We start from the raw sequence: 14,651 nt of genomic DNA, 5'->3' as shown, positions 1-14,651 counted from the left end.
CCGCCTCCCAGGTTCAAGTGATTCTCCTGCCTCAGCCTCCTGAGTAGCTGGGATCACAGGTGCCCACAACCATGCCCAGCTAATTTTTTGTATTTTTAGTAGAGACAGGATTTCACCATGTTGGCCAGGCTGGTCTCAAACTCCTGACTCAGGTGACCCGCCTGCCTTGGCCTCCCAAAGTGCTGGCATTACAGGCATGAGCCACTGCACCCAGCCGATCTTGGTTTCTAATCCCATTCTCCAATAAAGGGAACCAAGACGCCTTAGAGTAATGGCTGATGCTAAGATGGTGCAGGAAATATACAAGATAAGCCTGGAGCATCTTGTAATGCCAGATGGTAAGGAAGTGCTTTTGTTTTGTTGTTTTTTATAAGACATATTGATGGAGAATATACCAGTGGGGCACAAGAGCACCAAAATAAAGTAGTATTAGAGTGTAACCCAAAGTGCAGAATAAATATCCATGGCATCACACTGATGTAAATAAACGAGTGAATAAATAAGCAGGAGAGAATAGATCTCTCACTTATTTATTCACTCATTTATTTATATTGGTGTGGAATAAATCTCCCCTGCAGAATTTCAAGTACTTTATGTAGGCACCCCACTCTCAAGGATGTAGAGCGTAATTCCCTACTCTAATTTTGGGATGTGTATAGTTCCTTCCTCCCAAAGAGTACAGTATGAAAAAGGGGAAAAAGAATAACTTTACAGCCAAGAAACCTGACAACCGCTACCTCAACCAGGTGATTGAGGTCAGTGTCATATGTCATGTTGATAGGATGTGCCCTTGATCTGATGTAGCGAGAACGGCACTTTACCTCCTTGGTCTTCTTCCTCAAAACCCATAACCCCAATCTAATCATGAGGAAAACATTAGACACATGCCAGTAGAGGGGCATGCTACAAAATAACTGACCAGTCCTCCTCAAAACTGTCAAAATCACCAAAAACAAAGCCTGAGAAATTGTCACAGCCAAGAGGAGGCTAAGGAGAACTGACAACTGCATGTAATTTGGTATTCTATATAGGATCCTGGAACAGAAAAATGACATTAGATAAAATGGGTAAAAACTAAGGAAATCTGAATAATGTTTGGACTTTAGTTAGTATTAATGTATCAGTAATGGCTTAAGAATTGTGACCATTGTACCTTACTAACATAAGATGCTAAGAATATGGGAAACTGGCTATGGAATATATGAGAACCCTTTGAACTACTCTGCACTTCTTCTGTATGTCTAAAACTATTCTGAAATCAAAAGTCCAGTTCAAAAAAAAAATTTTTTTTTTTTGCATCTTCTTTTGTGCCCAGTAGAAAGCTTTCAAAAAGACTAGTCATTTCAGTAATGGATTGTGCCTGCATGCCCTTCCAGAAGTTGTGCATGTAACAGCCAGGGTGCTTAGTTTGCAAGCAACAAACTAATTTTTCCTGATTTACACAAGAAAGGAATTTATTGTAGGATATTGGATAGCACACAGAGTATATGAGAGGGCCTAAAACCAGCCTTGGAGGCCATACAGCTGGGACGATGTTGGAAAGCAGGCTCAGAACCGGCCCTGTGGAGACTCGGCTGTTGCTGTTAGGGACCTGCAGCTCAGTTTACAATGCCAGTCCTCTGCTGTTCCATTCAGATGCAGCCACCAGATCTGCCGCCTCGGGAAACTGTTGTGGCTGCTCTGGCTGCCAACACCCTTGCTAGAATGGATCCTGCAGGGTCCCTCCTTCTCCACTTCATTCGTTTGTAATTCAGCTCAGGAGTGATGCATCTGATTGGCTGAGCCCAGGCCGTGGCTCTGCTTGGTGCAAGAGAGATTGGGATGTGAGTGTCTGGCATTTTCAGCTTCTACAGTGGGAGGAAAAGCCATGACTGGGCTGGGTTTTTCTCCAAGTTGTGAGAAGTTGGCATTTCCTTTCACTTACAGCCTACAACCAACCATAGGTAAAGCCAAATGGGGAACTGAGTGACCTAGTTAAGGGACAGAATGACACCACTGAAGAAAAACAAATAGCTAGGACATGAAGATCTAGATGGCTAGCTTCCCTCTGCTGAGCCCAGCTTAGATGTGACCAAAACAGTTCTTATTTTATTTATTTATTTATTTATTTTTAGAAGAAAACACTGAACAGGCTTGCAGGGGGGTTATTCCAGAGTTGGCACTGCTTTTGTTTTCTTTAAGCTCATGCCCTCACTTCTGGGGAATGCTGTGAAGAGAACCATCATCATTCAGAAGCCACCTACATAGAGCTGGGGTCCGTGCCTGCTTGGGTGTCAGAGTTGCTCCCTCCACTGGCTGCTGTGCACGGCAGAAGGTCCAAGGGAAGAGGGGCAGGGTTCCAGCTTTGTAATTAGACAACTCAGACTCTGAGTCCCTGCTCTGCCACTCTCTAGCAGGCGGCATGGGGCAAGGTATGTTTTGGAAGCTTAGTCATTCACACCCTTCTTCATCTGTGCTCACACGCCAGCTCTCCTGGCACACTTACCACTCTGAACTTGAACCATCTGTTAATGCATCAACGAGCCCACTGGACTGTGCCCTGCTGATCCATCTCTGGACCCCTGGTGTTCAGCCCAGGGTTGGCACACAATAAGCACTCAGAGATGTTTGAATAAATAAATGCACATATGAGGGTGGCAAGAGAGCTGTGTGCCTTATAGAATGCCCTGAGTGGGTAAGAATTGCTTATTGAAAATTTTGTGAACTTGAAGTCAAAGAAATGTGGATTCAAATTCTTCTTAGCAGCTTGATCCTTGGGGCGAATAAGAACTCTTCTGAGTCTCAGTTTTTCTTTTGTAAAAGGAAAGCCAATTATGAAGCAGACAGTGTTAAGTGGCCATCCAAAGGAAATTCCCAAATCCCTTCTCTCTTCTCACCACTACAGAGGCTAAAAAAGCTCAACACTCAGTTTCCCAGTCTCCCTTGTGGCTAGCGGTGACCATGTAACACATGTTAGGCCAATGAGTTGAGAAGAAAAAGATTAAAGAGAGAGAAGCACAGAGTAGACCCGAAAATCCAGTTAATTTAGGAAGTTTATTTTGCCAAGGTTGAGGATGTGCACCTGTGACACAGCCTCAGGAAGTCCTGACAACATGTGCCCAAGGCGTTCGGGTCACAGCTTGGTTTTATACATTTTAGGGGGACATGAGACATCAATCGATATATGTAAGATAAACATTGGTTCAGTCTGGAAAGGCAGGACAACCCAAGCAAAGGCAGGAAGACGCGAAGGGGAAAGGGGGCTTCCAGGTCACAGATAGGTGAGAGACAAACAGTTGAATTCTTTTGAGTTTCTCATTCACTTTTCCAAAGGAGGCAATCAGATGTGCACTTATCTCAGTGAGCAAAGGAATAACTTTGATAAGAATGGGAGGCAGGTTTGCCCCAAGCAGTTCCCAGCTTGAATTTTCCCTTTAGCTTAGTGATTTTGGGGGCCTGAGATATTTTCCTTTCACAACAGGTAAAGACAGTTTCTCATAACCATAGGCTCTACTCTGCCTTCTGCCTTTGAGTGCAGATGTGGGGCTCAGTTACCATACTGCAGACATGCAGGAATAAGCCCAACAGAGAAGAGGAGAGCACAAGGCTGGAGGCCTTGATGCCACCACTGGGCAGCTGAACTAAGGCCAGCATCCTCTTCCTCTATCCTGTTAAATAAAGAATAGATGCCTTATGATTCAGGCCACTGTTAGTTGGGTTTTGTTACTTGCAGCCTAAAGCATCATAAACAATCAATTTGTCTCATAGGGTTGCTGTGAGGACTAATTAGACTCATCCATGCACCTGGAATGCAGTGAGCACTCAATAAATGGGAATTTACTGTTATTAGTATGGACCACAGCCCTACCCACAGGGAGCTCTGTATGGTTAAGAAGGCAGAGGGAAGAGGAAGGTGTGAGGAGGAAGAGCAGAGGGAAGAGGGAGTCAGAAGAGACTTATGAAGAGGTGGGGAAGAGCAGAATGGAAGGGGAATGAAAGAAGGTAGAGGGGATTAAGGGAAGTGGGAGGAGAAAAGAAAAGGAAGGAGGAAGGTAGATAGGAAGGGGGACCCCAATAACAAGTGAAGCAGAATGGTAAACAAACAAAAAAAATCATGGTAAAACAAGAACTCAAAGAGTCCAAAGTTTGCTTAAAGGAAATAAAGAATAATAACATTTCTTATATACCCAGGGCTCTAAAAGGAGATATGGTCCCACTATATTCTGCAGAGTTTCTGTGAGTATTTAACAAGATAATTCATGTGAAAGGCCCCTGCACATGGTAGACATTTAATATTTTCCAAATCAAATGATATCAATTCAAAATTGGCAGCTGCAGAAGGGGCTAAAGAACCTAATTTCTTGTACCCCATTTCACCCTACCTGAGTGAACATCAGTTGGTCCATGAGAAGAGAGCCTAAGCTCCTCCCAGGTGCAGTTAGAAAGGGGAGATGAAAGGGTTCAGCTTTTTCAAGACATGGTATTTGATGTCATTTAATAGGAAGGTAGAGGACAAGCTTGGCAGAGCCTGGTGATTTTCTTTTAAACAGGACTCTGCAATGCAAGCAAATGCTATATGGTGAACAGACATGCCATTGGCAACACTGATCAAAGGTCAGTTTTATTCCAGGTAAATAAAACAACAACAGTAATATCAGAGTAGATTAAAATAGCTATAAAACTCATTTTGGGAACATTTGAATATAGATGATATTATATGATATTATAGAATTATGTTTAACTTTCTTAGCAATAATAGCAGATGGTAATAAAGGAATATGTTCTTACTCTTAGGCAATCATCTTGCTCTACTCGGACTGTGATAACAAAATACCACAGATTGAGTGGCTTAAACAACATACATTTATTTCTCACAGTTCTAGGAACTGGAGTCCTACGTCAGGGTGCCAGCATAGTTGAACTTGGGTGAGGGCTCTCTTCCTGAAAGTTGCAGTCTCAGCTTGCAGACAGCTGCCTTCTCACTGTGTCCTCACACAACAGAGAGCGAGAGAGGACAGAAGCTCTCTGGTATCTCTTCTTACAAGGGCACTAATCCTATTGTGAGGGCTCCACCCTTGTGACCTCATCTAAACCTAATTACCCCCAAATGTCCCATCTCCAAATATCACATTTGGGGTTAGGGCTTCAATGTGTGAATTTGAGGGGGACACAATTCAGTCCATAGCAGAGATTTATGTTGAAATATATAGGGATGAAGAATCATGATGTCTTAAAATTACTTTCAAATTATTTTGAAAATAAAAAGAGAAATAGAGATATAAGGTAAATATGGAAAAATGTGAAAGTAGATAATAGGCTTATGGAAACTCGTTAGCTTGATTTACTCACTTTTATGTTTCTCTTCATCCACTCACTGCTTCCCTCCCAAATCCATTCTTTCGTCTGCCTGGCCGATGGTGGATGCTCAATATGTCTGTTGAATTAATATTAAAAATAAAGTTCTCCTTACCTGCTAATATCTGCATAACTAAATAGAGACACGGTTTTAAACCATTTGCAAAAAATACCTACAATGAATTAATACTTAAGTAAACATGATTTGCTTAAAATCACAGTTTAACCTTGATTTTTTCCTCCCAGAGTTAAGTATCAAACAAAAGGGTGCTTGCTCTCTGTCCCCAGATGCCCCAGGCTGTCCCTCCAGACTCCAGAAGGCCCAGCTCCCTTTTTCTTTCCCTGTTTGCCTTCTGCCCTCACTCAGAGTCCCTACCACCTCAAAACCTTGGGAGCAAAACCACGTGGACAAAAGCAATTTAATGGAAGACAGTACAAATGTTGTACACTTTGAAAAGTTATTTAAAAGAACTGGCAAGATAAAACATTTAATTGCAAGTAACTTGTAAAAATAAAAGTAGTAAAAACATTACCCAAGAGGCAGAGCAATGGACTATAGTTCATTTTTTGAGAATGAATTAGACCTTTATAAAACTCTGAACATTTCCAGATTCTTTAATTGTTATAATGCACCTTTTATTACTTTTTTCTTATTCCTGCTGCTTTAGGTCCTTTCAGATTTTTTTCTATGATAATGATAATAGACATTACTATTGAGTGAGTGCCTACTGTGTACCAGGCACAGTTCAGCCCTCACAAGACTATGAAGTGGGTATCCCCATTTTACAGATGAAGAAATTGAGACTTAAAGAGGATAAGTCACTTGCTCATGATCACACCACTAGAAAGGATAGTACTGGACTCAGATCTCCACATCTGCTCACCTCAAAAGCTCAAACTCTACACTAGTTCCCATAAGTGTGTTCCCTCTACAAAAACGAGCTTCTGTCACACAGTCCCCTATTGTTGGTTCATTATATTGCTTCCAACTTGTGTTTGTTTTTCATTGCTGCTGTAACAAATTAACAATTAACACAATTAACTTTAGTGGCTTAAAACAACATGTATTTATTCTCGTACAGTTCTGGGAGTCAGATGCCTACAATGAGTATTCTGAGGCTCAAATCAAGGTGTCGGCAAGGATAGTTCCTTCTGAGAGAGGATTTGGAAGGGATCTGTTCCTTGCCTCTTGTGACCCCTAGAGGCCGCCTGTATTCCTTGGCCTATGGCTACGTGACTGAGTTCTCTGCTTCCATTGTCTCCCCTCCCTGCAATTCCTGTCTCCCTCTTATAAAGACTCCTGTGATTATATTGCGCCCATCCAGATATTAATAATTCAGGATAATCTCCCCATGTCAAAATCCTTAATTTAGTTGCATCTGCAAAGTCACTTTTACCATGGAATGAAACATTCATAGGTTCCAGGGAACAGGACGTGGGCATCCTTGGGGGACCATTATTCAGTTCACCATACAGCTGTTTGACCCAAAGTGCAGAGCAGGAGTCACTGACTCTCCCCTGAGTCATTCCCACCCCATATTTCAGGCTTCCATCAGGGATGGGCTCCTGCCTGCTCTGATACTTAACAATGATCTTGGATACTAACCAATCCCATTGCCTGCTAGTTTCCTCCAAAGACAGTGGAGGCTTGTTTTTAAGCCACTAAAGTTAATTGTGTTAATCATGGCTAATTTGTTACAGCAACAATGATGATCAATTCAGTATCAAGCTGACCTATTTCAGATTCTCCTGAATCACCACCCCCCACCCTCCCGCCAACACACACACACACACACACACACACACACACACATTGTATTTCGTCCTTCTCTAGAAGAGATGTATTGAAAATAATCCCCCCTACCTTCTCAATGTTGTGAAACTTAAAAGTCAGCAGCAGCTTGGAGGTCTCCAGGTCCTGAGGGCCTCTCTGTTGCCATAATATTTAAGTGGAATGACTTTAACCTTAAATCCATACGTGATGGGAAAGAGAGAATCTTCTTAATGTCACTGAAGATCTTCAGGGGTAAGGGATTTCCATTTTTCTTAGTCACATAAATGTTCGCTTTTCTACTTTTCAACTCCAGTAACATGCAACAACTGCCCTTTTCCCATAACTCTTCAGCCCACATCGAGCACCCAATTCCTTCAACCTCCAAAGCACCATCAGTGCAAGCAGAGTGTGTATAGTGGTATCTAAGTTCATTCCTGTTGCTATAACAAAATATTTTAGACCGGGTAATTTATGAACAACAGAAATTCATTGCTCACAATTCTGGAAGTTGGGAAGTCCAAGATCAAGGTGCCAGCAGATCTAGTGTCTGATGAGGTCCTGTTCCTCACAGATGGTACCTTCTCTGTATCTTGACATGATAGAAGGGCAGAAGAGAGTAAACTCACTCCTTAAAACCCTTTTATAAGGGCACCAATCCCACCCATTAGGGCAGAGTCCTTATGATCTAATCACTTCCCAAAACCTCCATCTCTTAATACCATCACCTTAGAAATTAAGTTCCAATATATGAATTTTAGAGGGACAGCAACATTGAGGTTATAGCAAGTATAGTCAACAATTACCCACTACAACTTAGATGTTATAATAATAACTGTCTTCTCTGCAACATGTCTTATCTTGTACCCAAGCCTCTACCCTTTCTCTGATGAAGGAATTCAACCTAGGGCAGGGCCACCTTAAGCTTCTTAATTAAAGGTAACTCAGTCTCTTCCCATTTAGAATAGTCTCTTGGGTATAGTTTCAGTTGTTTTAAAGTTAACATCCATAAAGTCACAAAGTTTTCTCCATTCATAGGTTCTCCACTCTCCACCTCCTATTTTCTGATACAGTATCAGCATAGTGATGGGAAGAGTGACCTCGGGTGCTTATGCTCCCCTCTGGGTCCTCACTGGCCTCTACTACTGCATCCTCATCCTGTGAGGTCCTGGGCATCCTGTGATGGTGTCTTCTGGGGCTGAGGGTAGTTGGTCTGGTCTGAAGGTATTAAGCAGATAACTAAAGTCCTTCCATAGCCTGAGGTCCCAAGACCCTGTGCTTTGTAGCTCCCTTGTGCTGTTCCCGAATTAATATAAGTCAAGCAGTTCTCCTAGAGGTTCCTCATCCTCTACCAGGTCATGTGGGAATTCCTGGATCTCTATCCAGGAATTGGATATCCATCCAGGAGCACTGTCTCTGCCCCTCTATCCAGATCTCTCCTCTCTCTAGTGCTACCACTTCCGTGTTAGACACAGCCTCACACCAAAGGTTGGCTTCTCTGAGAGGCTTAGAGTAGCAGCCCTGATATCTTTTAACTCCTCCACACTCAGCTGATACTTTCTTCTGCTTACACTTCTCTCTGAGGTTCAGCCCCAAGGTAATAATGTATTGGTCAGCTATTGCCACATGAATGCTGCGTAACAAGCCACAATAAAACTCAGTGGTTTCCAACAACAAGCATTTTTTTTCACTTCCAGTTGTGTGGTTTGCCCAAGGCAGCTCTGCCTTAGGATGCAAGTCAGCTGGAGTTGGCTCCAGGTTTGGATTGGGATCAGATTTGCTCTACATGTCCTTACATTCCCTTTGGAAAATCAAAGAAGCACAAAAGAACACAGGCAGTGCATTGCCTCTTAAGGCCCTGGACTATGAAAAGTCACCTAGCTAGATTCAACACCAATGAGACAAGGAACCATAGTCTACTCATTCTGTGTACCAAAAGGCCACAAGACTACAAGATACTCACGGTTTACTAGAAAGTCAGAAGGGTGTTAAGCTACCTCTTCCCAGAGGACTCTGAGAAGGCTTCAGAGAGGAGATGACTTCTGAGCTGTTTTAAAAGAAGAGCAGTTTTTTTTAACCAAATGGCTCTAAGAGGAAAGGCAGAGGGCAGAGGCTGCAGGTTATGGAAAGGGAGCAAGAAGTGAGAGAGCCTGTGCTGAGGCTCAGAAGCCCTCTGTGCGGGGAAGCGAGCCTGGAGGGTGGCAGAGGCACATTGCAGAGGAGGCTAGGAGCCAGGCTAAGGATCTGGAGGCTTGGACTTTGTTCTAGAAGCCATGGATAGTCTGTGATGGGTTCTGGACCAAGGAGGAGGCCTGAGCAGGGTTGGATATGTGAGAGCCACATGACTAACAGGCAGGGAGGAGGCAAACAGCGGTCTTCCCACTCCCAAATTAGGGGTCTTCCCACTCCCAAAGCAGTGCTCCTTCCATGAGGACCCCTGCCTACTTCCAGTCATGCCAGGCTCCAAATGCCAGTGCTTCCTCCTCTGGCCTCCTCCTGTTGAAAATTATCACAGCTTCCTTGCCTCAATGGGGAAGGAAGAAGGGCAAGCAGGCCCCTTTCAATGACCCCGGAAAAGGAACTTCATTTCACATGACCTACTTACAGAACTTGGACAGCTGTAGACCATCAATATAAATTCCTAGTCTCTATCCTATTTATTTTAGTTGATGACTCAGAATGTTTGAATAGCATATTCATTTATGGCCAGAAAATATTAGCTTCTAAACACTGAAACCCTGCCCCCAAATCACTTCTTTAAATTCAGATTGTTTTCCCATTCCATCATTTGCGATCAGAGTTTTCCTCACAGACGGATTTTTATAAGTTAGCCCTAGACCTGGGATTTATTTATGCCTATAAACAAAACCCCAATATTAATCGCAAACTATTTCTGATTCTCAGTTAATGTCCTTAAACATCTTGTGTCCCTGGGGACTCTTTGCCCTGTCATATGAAGATGATGTTTTAAGATTTGTATTTCCCCAAAGAAGCACGTAGATCATAAAACCTAATGTATTCCGTGGTTCAGAATGATAATTTCACCAAGAGGTGAGGGAATATTTCACTGCGGATCGTTACAACACCCACGTAAGTTGTTAATATACTACTCCCCGTTAAATATTCATCCAGCTTCTGTTTATGGAATGGCTCCTATGTCCCCAGTAGGGACTGTGGGTGGGTCTTGTAAGTCGGAGGGTAGGTAGTGCAGGACAAAGCTATGGACAGCTCCCTGACTTGGGGTAAGAAGGTCGTGGATAGAAGGCAAATCTATCTTGTGGAGCTAGAAAGCAAGAAGCTATGGAGGGGAAACAGCTATTCATGGGCAGCGTGCTGGAGACCAAGATGGACGACAACTGGCTACAAGAGGAGCCAAGAGCAGGGTCCCAGGCTGACAATGCATGTGGCTACAAGGGTGCCTGTCCCTGGAGACCTAGCCAGAATGGACCAGAGGCATGGGCAGAGCCCAGATGCAGAGAGGTTGAAGAAAGGGGTGAGGAAAAGAGGCTTGCAGGACTGGATGCTACCAGAATGCAGTGGGATTCCACTTCACCAACATTTTCTGAGAATCTCTGCCTCAGTCCTATGCTTCAATTTTTCCCACTGTAGGAACAGAGGCAGAGAGTTGCATGGCAAAGTGTCTTACAAGAAAGACCACAATGAGGGCACCTAGAAGCAAAGGTGTAGGAACCTTGAATTCTGTCCCTTGGGAGTAATCTCAGAAAGCTTATAAAAATGATATGGTGCCATCGTGCTGTGATTAGGGGCAGTCTTTGAAAACAGGACTCAAATTCCTGCACCTTCCTTTCCTAGTTAGGTGTCCTTGGTCCTCAGTCACTTTAGTGCCCCAGTGCTCCCACCTGTACAATGTGGGTAATATTATGATCCCCTCTGAAAGTGGTCAGGAGGGTGAAGTGGAATAATATGTGCACCTAGCACTTAGCAATGAGTCTGGCACAGAAGCGGTGAGAACCTCAGGGCATTGATGTCACGCTTTATGAAAGGCAAAGAGGAACCACCAATATATTTAGGTAGGAGAGTGATGGGATTCAGTCTTCCTTTCAGAAAGGAGACTGGGTTGTGGAGGACGGGGCTTGTGCTAACGTCACAGCCAGGGAATCGGGTGGCTGGATTGCCCTGATGTTAGCACAGTGGCAAAGGAAGTCTCATCTGAAACTGGGAAGATCTGTGCCTGTTGGAAGCCAAGAGGAGGGAGATGGAAAAAATGAGATCCTGGGGGCAATGGGAGAGAGGCAACCACAGTTCTGAGTGGTGGAAGAAGTTGGAGAGAATGGGAATGAGCTGCAAATGCTATGATTTCACAATTTTACTCTCAAACTAAGTCATTGCTTCTACAACTCTACACTCAATGATGGAGAAACCGAGAAAGAATCATTGAGAGATACATATATGTAGATACATGTGTAGGTATAAAATGTTTTAGAAAAGAAAGAATATTCAGAATCCCTAGTATTTGTTTGCATTAATTCCTTTACTGGAGCTATAGATCTGAAATATGGTTTGGTTATCTGTCCATCCACCCATCCACTCACTATGTTTAGCAGCCCCTGACCATAGAAGGTACTCAACCAATATTTGCTGGGTAAATGAAGGAAAGAGTGAGTGCCAAAAGGATTTGAAGAATGTGAGATTTAATTTAAAACTCTTCATGCCAGTGCAGTATTACAGTCTTGTTTTCATTCATTTCAATGGATGATTCAGGGAGTAATTTAGAAAATAAATCCCCACCACTTTAACTCCTATTCAAATCAATAGACCTTACAGGTAAGACACTGGCTCAGGGCACTTTCTCCAGTACTGGTGGGAGTAAATAATTGGTACAACTTGTGTAGGCAGTTTGTACACTCTCTCAGAAAGTGTATGTATTATACACATACCCAGGAATTTCACTTTCAGGATGTTAGCCTTTAGACAGGCTTACGCATGCATAAAATGACATGTTACAAAGATATTCACAGAGCATTGTCAATAACATTTAAAATGAGAAACAAATGTCCCATAATAGCGGACCAGCTAAGTGATAGTATACCCATATGATGGGACACTACCCTGCTATTTTTAAGCAAAAGCAGCTTTAAATAAATGGTTAAGAATGGTGTCTAAGATATAATGCTAACTGAAAGTAAAGGCATGTAAGCCTGTATATGTTTTTGTATTCCTAGACTGCTCCTGTAAGAATACCTAAGAAACTGGCAAGGCGTTGCCTCCGAATTGGAAAACAGAAGTGGGAAATACACTGACTTCCTGTATCCTCTTCTGTACCTACTTAACCTATTTCAAAAACTAACAAACTTTAATTTCAAAAGCCAAATACTAGAGAAGGGTTTATAATGACAAAGCAAAATTCCTTTGCTCCATCCCTAGTCCCCCTCCCCAGTAGTAACCACTTTTGACAATTTTACATCTCAAATAATATGTTAATTTTGCTACTTCTTGGATTAACAATTTCTGTATTACCTATTTATTTTATGTTCTAATAGTTGAAGACTTAGTTCGCCTATAACCCCGACCACTTCCTCTCCTGTCCTTTTAGTAAAATTATATTATGTGCTAGTTCAGGATACAGCAGGTAATCCTGCAATGACAGACAACCCTGAATTCCAATGGCTTCTATCAAGAAAGGTTTGTTTCTCACTCATGGGACTTGTCTATTACAGGTCTGTGGGGGACAGGAAGAGGCAGAATCTGTACACTGTAATTATTCAAAACCCAAGGCTGATTGAAGAGCCACCATCTCACATAATGCCAGTCACCTTCTGGAAGAAAAATTGATCCCACTGGCAATGAAATGCTAGCCCTGGAAGTGATTCCCATTGCTTTGGTTCACAACTCAGTTACCAGAACTAATCTCATGGCCCCATCTAACCACAGAAGGTCAGGAATTGTCCAGAACAAGGCAGAACCAGAAATATCTTGGCAAGCGGCACTAATGACTAACACAGTTACCTTTAACCTCTTTTTCTTGTTAAGTCAATGTTAGGCATCATTTCTGGACTCCTCATTTTGTAAGATGCAATTGTTACTGTTACTAGCAGCTTCTTTGCCTTCTATCTTTCCTCCAGCTTTGGTTCCTGACTTCTTTCAGTTATACTTTTCCCCACCCCAAACCTTTTTTTATTTTTTGTTAGGTTTGCTAACACTCCCATCCATTTCAGTAACCATAATTAGCTCTCTTATGCTCTGCAATTCTATGACCATATAAATTTTATTTACTGCAGAGCCAAGCAGTGTGCTGCAATTGTTTCTTAGTGCATCTAATGTTACAATCTCTGGTGCCACCCTAGGGAATTTTCAGATGGATTCTCCTACACTCCATAAACTTCAGTTTGCTTTATATTTGCACAGAAATTTAAAAATCAATGGGAGCATTGGAAGATACAACTGAAGAAATACAGTACACATAAAGTATCAATGGGCCATGGGAGCCACAAAAGGCCCATGTGCCACCATAGAACTAACGCAGCCTCCATCGGCCTCCATTGGCTGGAGGCTAGGACATCTGAGGCTGGACAAGGGACACCTCCTGCAGGAACTGAAGGCAAAGCTTAACATATGGGCCCAGGAGCCCGCACAGGGAATGCAGCCTCGTGCCTGCTCCTCACTGCCAGCCTGTGCTGGCCTCCTCTAATTGGATTGAGTGTTCTGTCATTTTCCCTCAGATGCACCGTGTGGACAAAGGCCACATGTGCATTCACAGCAGTCGCCAACTGCTATTCAGTTGGGACACTTTGGGGGCACTACGGAGGTCAGAAACAGCCAAAGGGCAACATGTTTTATTTTGTCTTTTAATGGAATCAGAATCAAAAGTTTTAGCATCAATATAAGCTCTGTGCCAGGCACAGTGGTGGCACCCACCTGTCGTCCCAGCTACTCAGAAGGCAGGAGGATCACTTGGGCCCAGGAATTCCGGGCGTTAGTGCACTATGCCGATCAGGTGTCTGCGCTAAGTTTGGCATTAATATGGTGGCCTCTCCGGAGCAGGAGACCACCGGGTTGCCTAAGGGACGGTGAGCAGACCCAGGTCGGAAATGGAGCAAGTCAGAGCACCCGTGCTGGACAGTAGTGGGATCAGCCACTGCACTCAGAGCTGGGGAACATAGTGAGACCTCATCTCTTAAAAAAAAAAAAAAAGACAAAGGAAAAAGCTCCGCATGTGTTTATTGGGACAGAAGTGAAGGGAAGCAATGGTTAGAGATTATCTAGTCCGACCCACCCATTCTACAGATGAGACAGTCAAGGCCCAAGGAATGGGAGGGGCATCTCCGGGTTCTGGAGCATCACAGGCTACTTCCCCGCTCTGCACCAGCTCCCCACATCGGTGACCTCTCCCTCCCTGCCGGCGCCTCCCATGTCAAAACAGCTCAGAGGACGGAAGCCCGGAGATGCTGGACGTGCAGAGACCCACCACCTGCCCGCTGTACAAAGCGAGACACTCCTTATCTTACACAGTGAGTCGCCGTCAGAACCAGGGCCAGAGGGTCGCCCTGTTAACTGAGGCCAACCAGTTGCCCTGCCTCCTCTCGCC

The 14,651-nt window shown here is 43.5% G+C and overlaps 1 long non-coding RNA gene across 1 annotated transcript; it reads left to right on the top strand.

Annotated features, from left to right (window-relative positions):
• The first annotated feature begins 3,255 nt into the window (after positions 1-3,255).
• On the top strand, positions 3,256-14,257 carry LOC116270049. The gene is made up of 2 exons (XR_004177944.1): positions 3,256-3,945; positions 4,530-14,257. It is a non-coding gene; the product is annotated as an uncharacterized LOC116270049 (long non-coding RNA).
• The last annotated feature ends 394 nt before the right edge of the window (positions 14,258-14,651 follow it).

The sequence above is a fragment of the Papio anubis genome, chromosome 13 (genome assembly GCF_008728515.1).
Source record: "Papio anubis isolate 15944 chromosome 13, Panubis1.0, whole genome shotgun sequence".
Classification (NCBI taxonomy): Eukaryota; Metazoa; Chordata; class Mammalia; order Primates; family Cercopithecidae; genus Papio; species Papio anubis.
This window is presented reverse-complemented; position numbering and strand designations above follow the sequence as displayed.